This window comes from Adiantum capillus-veneris, chromosome 12 (assembly GCF_014529385.1).
Source record: "Adiantum capillus-veneris isolate H3 chromosome 12, ASM1452938v2, whole genome shotgun sequence".
Lineage (NCBI taxonomy): Eukaryota > Viridiplantae > Streptophyta > Polypodiopsida > Polypodiales > Pteridaceae > Adiantum > Adiantum capillus-veneris.
The window spans coordinates 44495941-44506746 of NC_140942.1; positions in this window are offsets into that span (position 1 = coordinate 44495941).

Consider the following 10806-nt stretch of genomic DNA (forward strand, 5'->3'; position numbering starts at 1 on the left):
CTACTAAGAAGAAGATGACATCATTTACAGAGCTAGGTAGCCCGCCCATAAACCCTTCAATAACTAAGGGTTAGGTACCATTAAGGTACCACCTAAAAAAATATTTTCTAGTGAATATAAGCCAAAAATTCACCAAAGGTACCCCATTCCAATAGTTCCAATGAGTTATACCAGGAAAACGAAAACACATAAAAACCAGCCATGTGTGTGTGTGTGTGTGTGTGTGTGTGTGTGTGTGTGTGTGTGTGTGTGTGTGTGTGTGTGTGTGTGTGTGTGTGTGTTTAAGAATGACTAATCAAACAATAGTTTGATTTCACAAACTATGAACCATACAATGCGACTAGAGACCAGTCAATGTGTAAATAACCACATATTATATATACATTAGATACCAAGTAGATAAAGTTAGGATTACATTAACATTTAGAAATGATACTAACATATAGTGTATTACATCTTATTATCAAAGAATCATATACAATGGTTATCTATCACTAATAAAAATAACCGAACATTGGACGATCTTCTATTATTGTTGCAGTTGTTGTTGGAATCCCAAGAAAAGAATCTCTTACTTGCCACCATCCAAGAAACACAAGCCTGTCAAAATTGGCATTACTTAGGAAGATAGGTGTCAACGACTCCCTCCCCTTGTTATTGGTGTCAAAAATTACAACAAACACTAACAATGTAACACAGATTAAATATTATGTTTAGAGACTGAGCCATTTGTTAATCATAACATTTGCATCATTTAATTTCCAAACCAAATCGGACAGCACCTCCTTTTAAATTGAATCGATTCTCAAATTTTCCAGTCTAATGCCATCTCATCCGAGACCCCCACATGAGGATTAAGGCTCTTTTTACCATCATTGGACAAATTGCAAATAAATTCAAAAAAAATCATTTATCCTCCGTCAAGAAAGGATAGCATGAAAAAGTACTTTACAAATGTGAATTCACCTCTATATGCTTACCTTCCTCAAGACTAAGTTCCTGCATATATAAAGATATATCACTATAAGGAAATTTCCTCCTCAAAAAGCTTTTTAAATTTCAATTGCCAAAAGGAAGTGCTATTTTCAGCTCAAAACCCATCAAAATCTTGATCTACAAGAATGTAAACTTCTATGCCAAAGAAAGAGATGAGTATTCAGCTTTAAAAACTAAGAAAATTTCAGCTATAATACCAAGGTGCCATTACCAACTTAGTGAGAGTACCACTTAGAGGGAGTACAATATCAAAGTTAGGAATACACATCAACAGTCAAAGCAGAGTATCAGCTAATCCCATCAATATGGGAAAGTCCAAAGTATATTATGGATGGTAGAGAATCAACCCCCATTTTCCTAGCTTCAAGAACTGGATTTTTGTCGACAAATAACATTCACATGATCATGTATGCTTATCCTCCACTGAGTTAATGTTACGAAAGACGATGTATGTTCAACTAGAAAACCATTAGAATTCTAGTTCTGACTCAATGAATTTTTAGTTCATACATGTACTGATACATATGTTATCGAGTCAAACACAACCTGATTATCAAAAAAACGTATGAGAAATACATAGCAACCTATGAGCATACTAACAAAATATTAACAGAGCGTGTATATGTGCTTATGACTCGCGTATCTATGTATCCTTATGAATCCTTTAGAAGCAACATACTTAACTTTCACTTGTAACTCAAGAAGAAGGTTGTATACAAGGCTTGTGAAGCTTTATGTATGTATGTATGTGAGGAGCATAAAGGTAACCAAAAGCTGGTATGCAAATGCTAGTATTCATATGCTAGTACCCAGATGCCAACGTGTATGTCTATGTACAAGGGTATATTATGCTAAAAAATAAGCAACCTCTGTAGCAATTGTAGTAAATCAAAAACTAAGCAACCATGTGTACCATATAATCAACTGCAATACCAAGAAAAGCAGTTTTTAGGTCGTAAAATTCAACTTGGGTTGGTGTTAACCCTCACGCACATTCCTATCCTTAAGACGGACGCCGTATTATTTATTTGGTAGAGTCAGGTACCGAGCTTGTCGGTCCAATAGGAAAATGCTTAGAGTGATCGCCGATGAGAGGCGCACTCTAACTGGAACATTCAAGGGATTACTTGGCTAAGCATGGGCACCCAAGTGTGAATGGGGCGAGCTCATATAAAAGTCAACTAAACCTAAAATTCACTCATTCTTTCATTTGTGCAATTGAAGAGTGCTCTTGCTCCATCTCCATCTTCTTCTTCTTCATCTCCTTGTGTGTATGTGTGTATGCGTGAGGGAGGGAGAGAGAGTGTGTGTGTGTGATTGAGCATTGCAACGGCGGCACCACGGCGGTGAGGCGGTTGAGTGCGGCATAGCGGCGTCTCTCTCTTCTTCGCTGCGAGGAATCCTCTAGGACAGCAAGCGTAGAGCGGTGAGTGACACACCATCGTCATCTTTGAGCTCACCAGTTTAAGCTAGTTGCGTGCTGGCCGCCATTTGTGGCTCGCACACAGTGTATTGGCAAGTTCCTTGCATTGACACGTGCGATAGACGCGCACATTTTTGGCGCCGTTGCCGGGGAATTCCATACACTAAGCTTGAATGGCACTCTATGCTTCTTTGTGGTGCAATTTCAATTGTAGGAAGGGTAGAGAAGGAAGGTGTGTGTGTTGAGAAGAAGGAGTTTTTTTTGTTGTTGTGTATTACTTTGTTAATAAGGAATCGAAAGGTACTGTTTTTTCATTGTTAATAAGGTTTTGAAAGGTACTGTGTTTTCTCTGTGATAAGGTGTTAGTATTAAGGTTGTAGATCCATAATGTTAGTTCTGTGTAAAGTACAGTAAGTAGTTATGTTAGCTAGTGAGTTGCTGTAGTAGTGTGTTAGTGTGTAACAGTAGCTGTATTAGTGGTAAGTAGCTAGGTTAGGTGTGTGTGTGCTCGCACGCACATCGCGGCCACGGCGACCTTATCCCAAAAAAAAAAGAATTAAAAAAAATATAAAAAATCAATTTTGAAGGTAGAACCAGGATCGGGAATATCCCCCAGACCCAAGCCCAAGCTCACACTCAGGCTCAGGCCTCAGTCGCCCTTTAAAATTACGTATTTTAGCCTCACATGTAGCTAAAAAATCGACCTTTTTGAGGACCAACGGAGCTTCAGGTGACCGAAAGTTGTGCTATAAATCACACCATGACCCTCTGAGTGATACGCTCGTTTTGAGCTATCACACACTTTAATCAAAAACCGATCATTAAAAAACATCAAAAAACGAGTGAAAATGGACACCTAAAAAAGTAAGCGGTTAACCTTCGAGGTTATTTGCCGACACTTGTAGGGTGCCAAAGGCACATGCATCTGCGCTCAGGTCGTGTGCTAGAGATGGAGCTACAAGAGAGAATTTCGACTTACGCGAGTTCTCATTATCCACCTACCTTAGGTTCTAGGCCCTCGGCGGGGACCCAAGGTAGTACAAACCAAGGCTATTCAAGAGAGTCTTAAAGACAATCGTGCTCCAGAAAAAAATCATATGTATCCAAGAAGGGAGCAACAACGGTGCTCAGTATGCTATGGACCGCATAGACCCCCCAGAAAGAGACGCGTCTAACTAGTACCAGTGAATGCCCTACTTTTAGAGTAAAATTCAATGGGAACTGCAATGCCTGTGGGAGGTATGGTCATCAAGCTAAGGATTGCATAGTATTTAAGCGCGCGATGGAGAATAGACCAACCTTAGCATGGACAGACACACCTCAAGTGCCTGCATTGATGCCGGTACCACCTTTGGAACAAACAGCACAACACATGGTCCCTAGGGCCCAAAATGTTGTTCAAACAACACCCTTACCACCTCCAGTGCTAGGACCGCAACCACCACATCCGAGAATCACTTCTGTGAATCAAGTGGTTGCGAGTCATCTATTGCTTGTTTGGAAGGCTGTGAGGAAGATATAGATCCTATTTTTGCCTATGGGATGAATGTGCTTAAACAAAGTCCAAAATACTACATGGAGGACTATTGGGGACAAGTCAAACCTGTCTATCAAGTAGTTGCTCTTGCGGCAAGAGGCCAAAATATCAATTACACTGCTAAGAGACCACCTCTTCAATCCTATGAGTGTGGAGGTCCACATCGTGTAGCCAAGTGTCCTAATAGGCTACAAAAGAACGCCACACTAATGCAAACCAATCAAGCGAGCACGTCTACAATGCCGATACTCATGTGTAATCGATGTGGCATAGATCGTTTGATTGTCCAATGTCCAAATAATCCAAATGCAGCGAAGATCACGCCATTAAACTTGATTGAGGTTACCGAGGAGCCATCACAAAGTACACCTGTGGTACCAGTAAGCGTACTCACACGATCGATGCTCCAAAAACAAAATTATATTCTTGAGGAAAGAGACACGGCATCAATTGCCCAATCTTAGAAAAAGAAGAAAATACGAAGGAAGAGATCGCAAAAAGCAGCGAAGTCAGACCCCAGTTCAAAGACCAACATAGGGACTAGTGACAACCCCGTATATATGAACAACGCTAAAGAGGATTCTGATTCACGTGAAACCATGTAGACCAAAACGACCATTAAGATAGAAACCAACAAGAAAGATCTTCATGAGACACAATGACCAGGATCCAAGAAGAAGATGGGAACTTATCCAAACCCTAGAGAGGAAATCGACCGAGTCAAGCAATTAAAGAGTTTGGTAGAAGATACCCAAAGAGATCTAGAACCAGCACCTAGGTAGATCCAGATTACAGACACCGTGTTCCCTATGCAACAACAACCTCACCAAGTCCATAGACCCTTAGCCATACCTAGTGTCATCCAAGAAGAAAGTGACTTAAAGTCATGGGAAAGTGGGTGTACTCACTTCTTGATCGAAAGAATGTTTACAGAGGGATTACCTGATCCTATCGAAGAAATGGAGATCCCATCTTCCCCACGTCAAGGGGTTGAAGCCCAAAAGGTGTCGTTAAACATTGCCAAATTGATGAATTTCATGTCTTCAGAAGTTAGAACCACCATCATATCCAAACTATATAAAGACCTTGAGCTAGTCTCAGCTCTTCGAGCCTTCCTCAATGGAGAACTGAAGTTTAGGCTACCACAATTTTCACAGATGGATGGAGCTTGGGAGATGCCAATAGAGGAGGATGTTAGCAGTAAGCTAACACGGACAACATTTTTTGAAGTTCTCCTTGTAAAAACAATTATTATTTTTATAAATCGGGAATATTAACTCCTTTTTTCTTGATAAACCTTGTAATTAATGAGCCGGGGCTACAAGCTTCCAGATTGTATCAGCCATTCAATTCCCAGCTTTGGTAGAACTCCAGATTATTACTTTTGACCACCCAAAAACCTTGGCTAAGGTATAAAAGCCAATTTGTGTAAGTTTTTTTTTAAGTTTTTGGATAAGAAATACATAGCGTGAGCTAATGACGCTCACTTCTCTCCTTCTCGAGCTTCCTACTCCCTCTCCCGTTGTCACATTGTGAATGTGTTTGTTGCATTGCAACCGCAGGTAAGAGCTCTACGCATTGACGTAAGCCATCCACAGTATTTCGTAGTTTTTGGCATCACTGACCACGGCCTAATTTCATCATAACTAGGAATTTACACTTTTAAAACAAAAACTAAGCATAGGCGGGGTATTGGGGCATCATTGCTGAGCATTTAGATGCATTTTGGGTCGAAAACGACTAAGTCAAAAATCCAATGTTGTTAATAATCGCGATTTTGGAACTTGACCTTAAGTGGGATTTGAGGCCATAGGCATGTGTGCTTAGGTCTTATAAACTTGTCCTAGAAGTTTCATTACGTTTGGATGTCATTTGATGCTGTAACAGATGTGATTTGCTTGTCGATGAGCAATTGGCTTTTGGTGATTTCAGTCACTTGAGTGTAGCTTGAGTTAGATGCGAGTTGTTAGGTTTTTTCCAAGAGATTGACAACCTCTTGTAACCTCTATGAACTAGTCGATTCGGCTTCGTCCCATGGTTTGACAAATTAATCGTGGTTCTTGCTAATACTGCAATAAGATAGGATGGTGAGGTTAGACATGCGTCCCACATTTGGCTGTCGGGGATCGAAGAGACCTAAACTAGGAAAAAACACGAGCGTCTTGTGTCATTGTCCTTTAACTTCCTCTAGGTTCACCTAGAGTTCAAAACTCTCTTTTAGAAACCGCATAGCTTAAGATTGTCCTCTTTTGCTGTGTAGAGGTAGCTTGGAAGTAATCGTACTTGTTGAGTGCCTTTACGATTGTAGCATTGTAGATTTAGATTAGGATTTGGAGAATGATGGTAGACCAGACAAGTCTTAAGATCAAGACTCTGAAAAACATAAAAAACACAAGAAAACGAGTGTTTGTAGACACTTTCCACAACTCCATTGCATGAGAAACTAGGAGTAGGATAAGCAGGATCTGAGGTAGATTTCATAGCATTGCTCTCTTTGAAAGAATCAAGTGTGAGTTGTTATGTAAAGTTGCAAAATTTTAGATCTACGGCTAGAAATAGCACGAAAAGACTCGAATTCACTCAATCCAACTGGGAAGTAAGCCTACAAGTTGTCCGAACCAGTGGGTAAGCTCAAGGACACTTCGAGGTAAAAATTTCAAGAAGTTGATCAAAACTCAGATTATTTACTTTTTCTTGACTTTTTAGGCCAAATTAAGTTTTGACTTGATTTATGGGCTTAAAAAACATCATAAAAGGATTGTCTTTGAGAAAATTGCAAAAAAGTGCTCATTTCAAGCCTCAAGTTAATAATCGCAATTATTAAATTTTTGCTCTAAATTTGCCAAGACTCATATCATTGACTCATTGCATGTGTACAAACAACTTTTGTAAAGGCCCAAGAGATTTGGATCACTAAACTGCCAAAAAACTGGGTGAAAACTAAAGTTTGTACTGACTTTTTGAATCTTGAGTGTGAATTGAGGAACAATTTATCCAAACTTATTGAAAATTGATTCATATGCTTATATTGATGTGATAAACATGTGTATATGCTCAATTGACCAAAAACTTGCAAAATTTTGACAAAAGTAAATAATCGCGATTATTTACTTTTGCCTTGTTTTTGAACTTTTTTGACCAAGTTGGCATACCACTAGCTTTACCATGTTGTAATAAGCCCACAAACCAAATTTGGTAAGATTTGGATCACTGGAGTGAAAACTGTGTGACAAAAATTGCAAAGTTGGAAGGAAATTTACAAAAAAATATCAAGAGTAAATAATCGCGATTATTTACATTTGCTTCAGAACTTGGTGATTTTGTAAATTTGAGTATACCACAAGGCCAAACACATCAATTAGACCCCACAAATCAATTTTGGTGAAATTTGGACCGCAAAAGTGAGACTGAAGCTAGATTCCCAAAATCAGAGTCTGCGGACACGGAACAGTGGATAAAATTGATCAAATTTTGTCCAAACTTGTTGAAACTTGCCCAAGGGCTATAACAAGTTGTATACTTGCCAAACCAATCCAAAAAGTGACAAAAGTAAATAATCGTGATTATTTACTTCTGCTATCCAGAGACTTCAATTTTGACCTTTGGGCTTATACTGTGTTAGACCAGCATAATATAAGGCCACAAGGAAATTTTGGGTTCAATCGGATCAAAATTGGTACAGATACACTCAGATTACAGATTGCAGATTAAACCTTTGATTTTGCTAAGCTGAATCTGAAAGTCAAAATTTTGACTTCCATAGCACGAATTGAAGTGGAATACAGAGACCAGTCACACTGGAGTTCTCAAGAGCTCTACTGTCCTTATAGAAACATAGCTAATTTGATAAATTTTGTACAGGAATCACGTTGCAGACGAGGAATCAGTGGCTTGACAGAAAGTTGCAATTGAATCAAGTGGACATTGACGACAAGTCAATCCCAGGTGAGTACTCTATCCAGGGCTTCATACGTCTATATGAACCTTAGATCCGGTCGTGTAATAGGAAATCAAGGCCTATTCAAGGAAAACACCAGTAGAGTATCCACTGAAGAAAGCGTGAATCAAGGCGATTCCTTGCACACAATTCCTAAAGAAGTCTCGGACACTTTTTCGAATTCAACATCCAAAATGTCTTCTTACTCGACTCACTCTGAAATCGGAACGACAATGCGCTATAAGCATATACTCTCTTTTTACAAGACTAATCGTCATAGAGCCCAGGTTTACTTGGATCCTAACGAAGAGTATGCTATTCGCATTGATGATCATGGTATTGAGTTCGAAGAAGAGGTTAGGGCAAATAAACAAGGAAAAATATACATGGATCGAAACGGAACTCAATATGTACAGGTTGAAAATCCAGATGTGATAGACAAATGGGGCTTAGAAGTAAACACTATAATCCCAGATATGTCAGCAAAAGAAGGACCACCAACTTTGGAATTCGAGGGATACGATCAAGTACACTTGAAGCCTTTGAAACGGCTTAGTACGGATAATCCTAGGATCGGAGTCTATTGTTGGGAAGATAGAAACATAAAAGATCTTTTGTGGACTGCTCATGCTAGACCAGGGCAATTAACGGCCATGAAGATCATCTATATCTTCAAAATCAAAGATAAGGGATCTGCGGATCTACCAACTTACTTGTTTAGGGATTGTTATAACAACAATTTTGCTACGATGACTCCTGAGGAAGTAGAACAAACCAAATACCAGGAGTATTCCATACGGGATTGGATATTGGGTCAAGGACCAGAAACCACTCCGAGAGACGAACATCGTGAGAGATCATCTGAGAGTATTGTGAAGAAACCAGAAACCACCTCATCACGTAGAAAAACAGGTGACACTAAGACCAGCCCAGGGCTACATGAGTCACTATTTCCGACAGACTGGTTTGAAGGACTTGGAACAGGACCAACTCCTAGAAGACCTGGAGTTGAACCAAATAGACGTGTCAGACCAGCTGATTTCCAAAAATGGGTCAGAAAATACAGTGGATCAGGGGATCCATATGACCACTTAGCAAGCTTCAAGCAAGTGCTAAGAGCAGAGAGTATATTCGATTTTCATACTCAATTCGAGGGGTTTGGAATGACATTAGAAGGAAAAGCTTTGACATGGTTCCAAAACATTCCACCAAGGTCAATCATGGATTTGAATACATTAGCTCAAGGATTTGTAGCTGCTTGTTCTAAAACGGGGATTAAATATAATACGGTAGCTCAAATCTACAGCTTCAAACAGAAACATGGTGAGTCTGTTAGGGATTGTGCAACTCGAATGAAACAATACATTGCCAGATGCCCAGAGATGGAGATACCTGCAAAGGAGTGACTTGTCTCATTGTTTCTGGAGGGACTTCTAAACACAGAACTTCATGCTATACTCTATAGTAAAAAGCATACAACCCTAGAGGTGTGTGTGTGTCTAATGCTATCGACCTAGGAGACAATTGTGACATCTTTAATGAAAAGGATGTCTCTAAGGATAACCAAAGTGAGAATATTGCATCCACAACACCAGCACAAGTGGGAACGGCTGCTGCGGCACCACTCTCATCCATAGAAGATATGCTAAAAAGGATGAATGACATGATGAACAATATGCAAAAAGCACCTATGAGAGGACCAGGATAGGGGATATCCCCACAAGGACAACCAATTAGTCCACAAAAATGGTGTGCAATCGAGGGTGAATGGACCAACCACAAGACCCACGAGTGCTACTTCAGACCAAAGTATGATGGGAATGTTTAGTACGTTCCCATGAGGCCACCAGGACAACCCATGTACAGATATCATCCTAATATGGCTCAAGTTCAAAGACCACCAATGGGTATAGAGAGACCTCAACCTGTATTGGGACAAACAACCTCCTTACCAGGACATAATGTGGTGCCTGTAAAGTACATGCACTCAGAAGGAGTCATAGATGAACAAGCATGAGTGCCTGTTACAACCTATGCAGAGTCTAGTCCATCTAAAGTAATGGTAGAGGGAGATTGGTATAGCCCACAACCACCGCCAATGGAGGAAACCATGACTTATGCTCCACCAAAGCTCGCACCAATGTATTATGTAGCTAATCAAGGTGACAGACGTCCCATGGGAAGACCCATGATGAAGCCCAGAACAGGAAACTGTCATAACTGTGGTGCTGATGATCATTGGAAGAACAAATGTCCAGAGCCTGACAAAAACCTCAAACCAATTGAAGCCTATTGCATACAATGTTGCAAAAATGGAGTACACTTTACGAAAGATTGTCCTAAGAATCCTATGAACAAGGGAAAAACTGTAGTCAACGTAGTCCAAGTGATACCTAGTAGCTCATCAGAGAGCGAACCGATTGTTCCAATCAAGGTAAACACTAGAGCCCAGGCAAAGAAAAAGAAAGAAAATTCCTATGATGATTCAGAAAACACAAAAATTTCTTCTCAAAGAATCAAAAGGAGCGGAAGTAAAGGATATGAGATGAGAAAACAAAAACAACGGGTTGAAAACGAAGAGAAAGCAAAAATTTTAGCCCAGGACAAGTTGAAAGAAATTGGCAGTGAATTTAAGGAAGCAACCGTGAAATCTGGAGGATCCAGTCTGGTTGATAAAATTTTTGAGCCTATCAATGTTTCCTTGGAAGCCTACCAAGTCGGACTAAAAGCAGGCCAAAACATGGAAAACCTATCCATCTCCAGACATGGAAGCAGCTAAGCTGGAAGCTCATCAAAATTTGGTAAGAATCATGCAGGAAATGCTGGATAAACAGAAACCCAAGCTTGAAAGTATTGTAAAACCGAAAGATCTTGCGGTAGAAGGAACAAAAGCACAATCTGATGTGGTGGCAG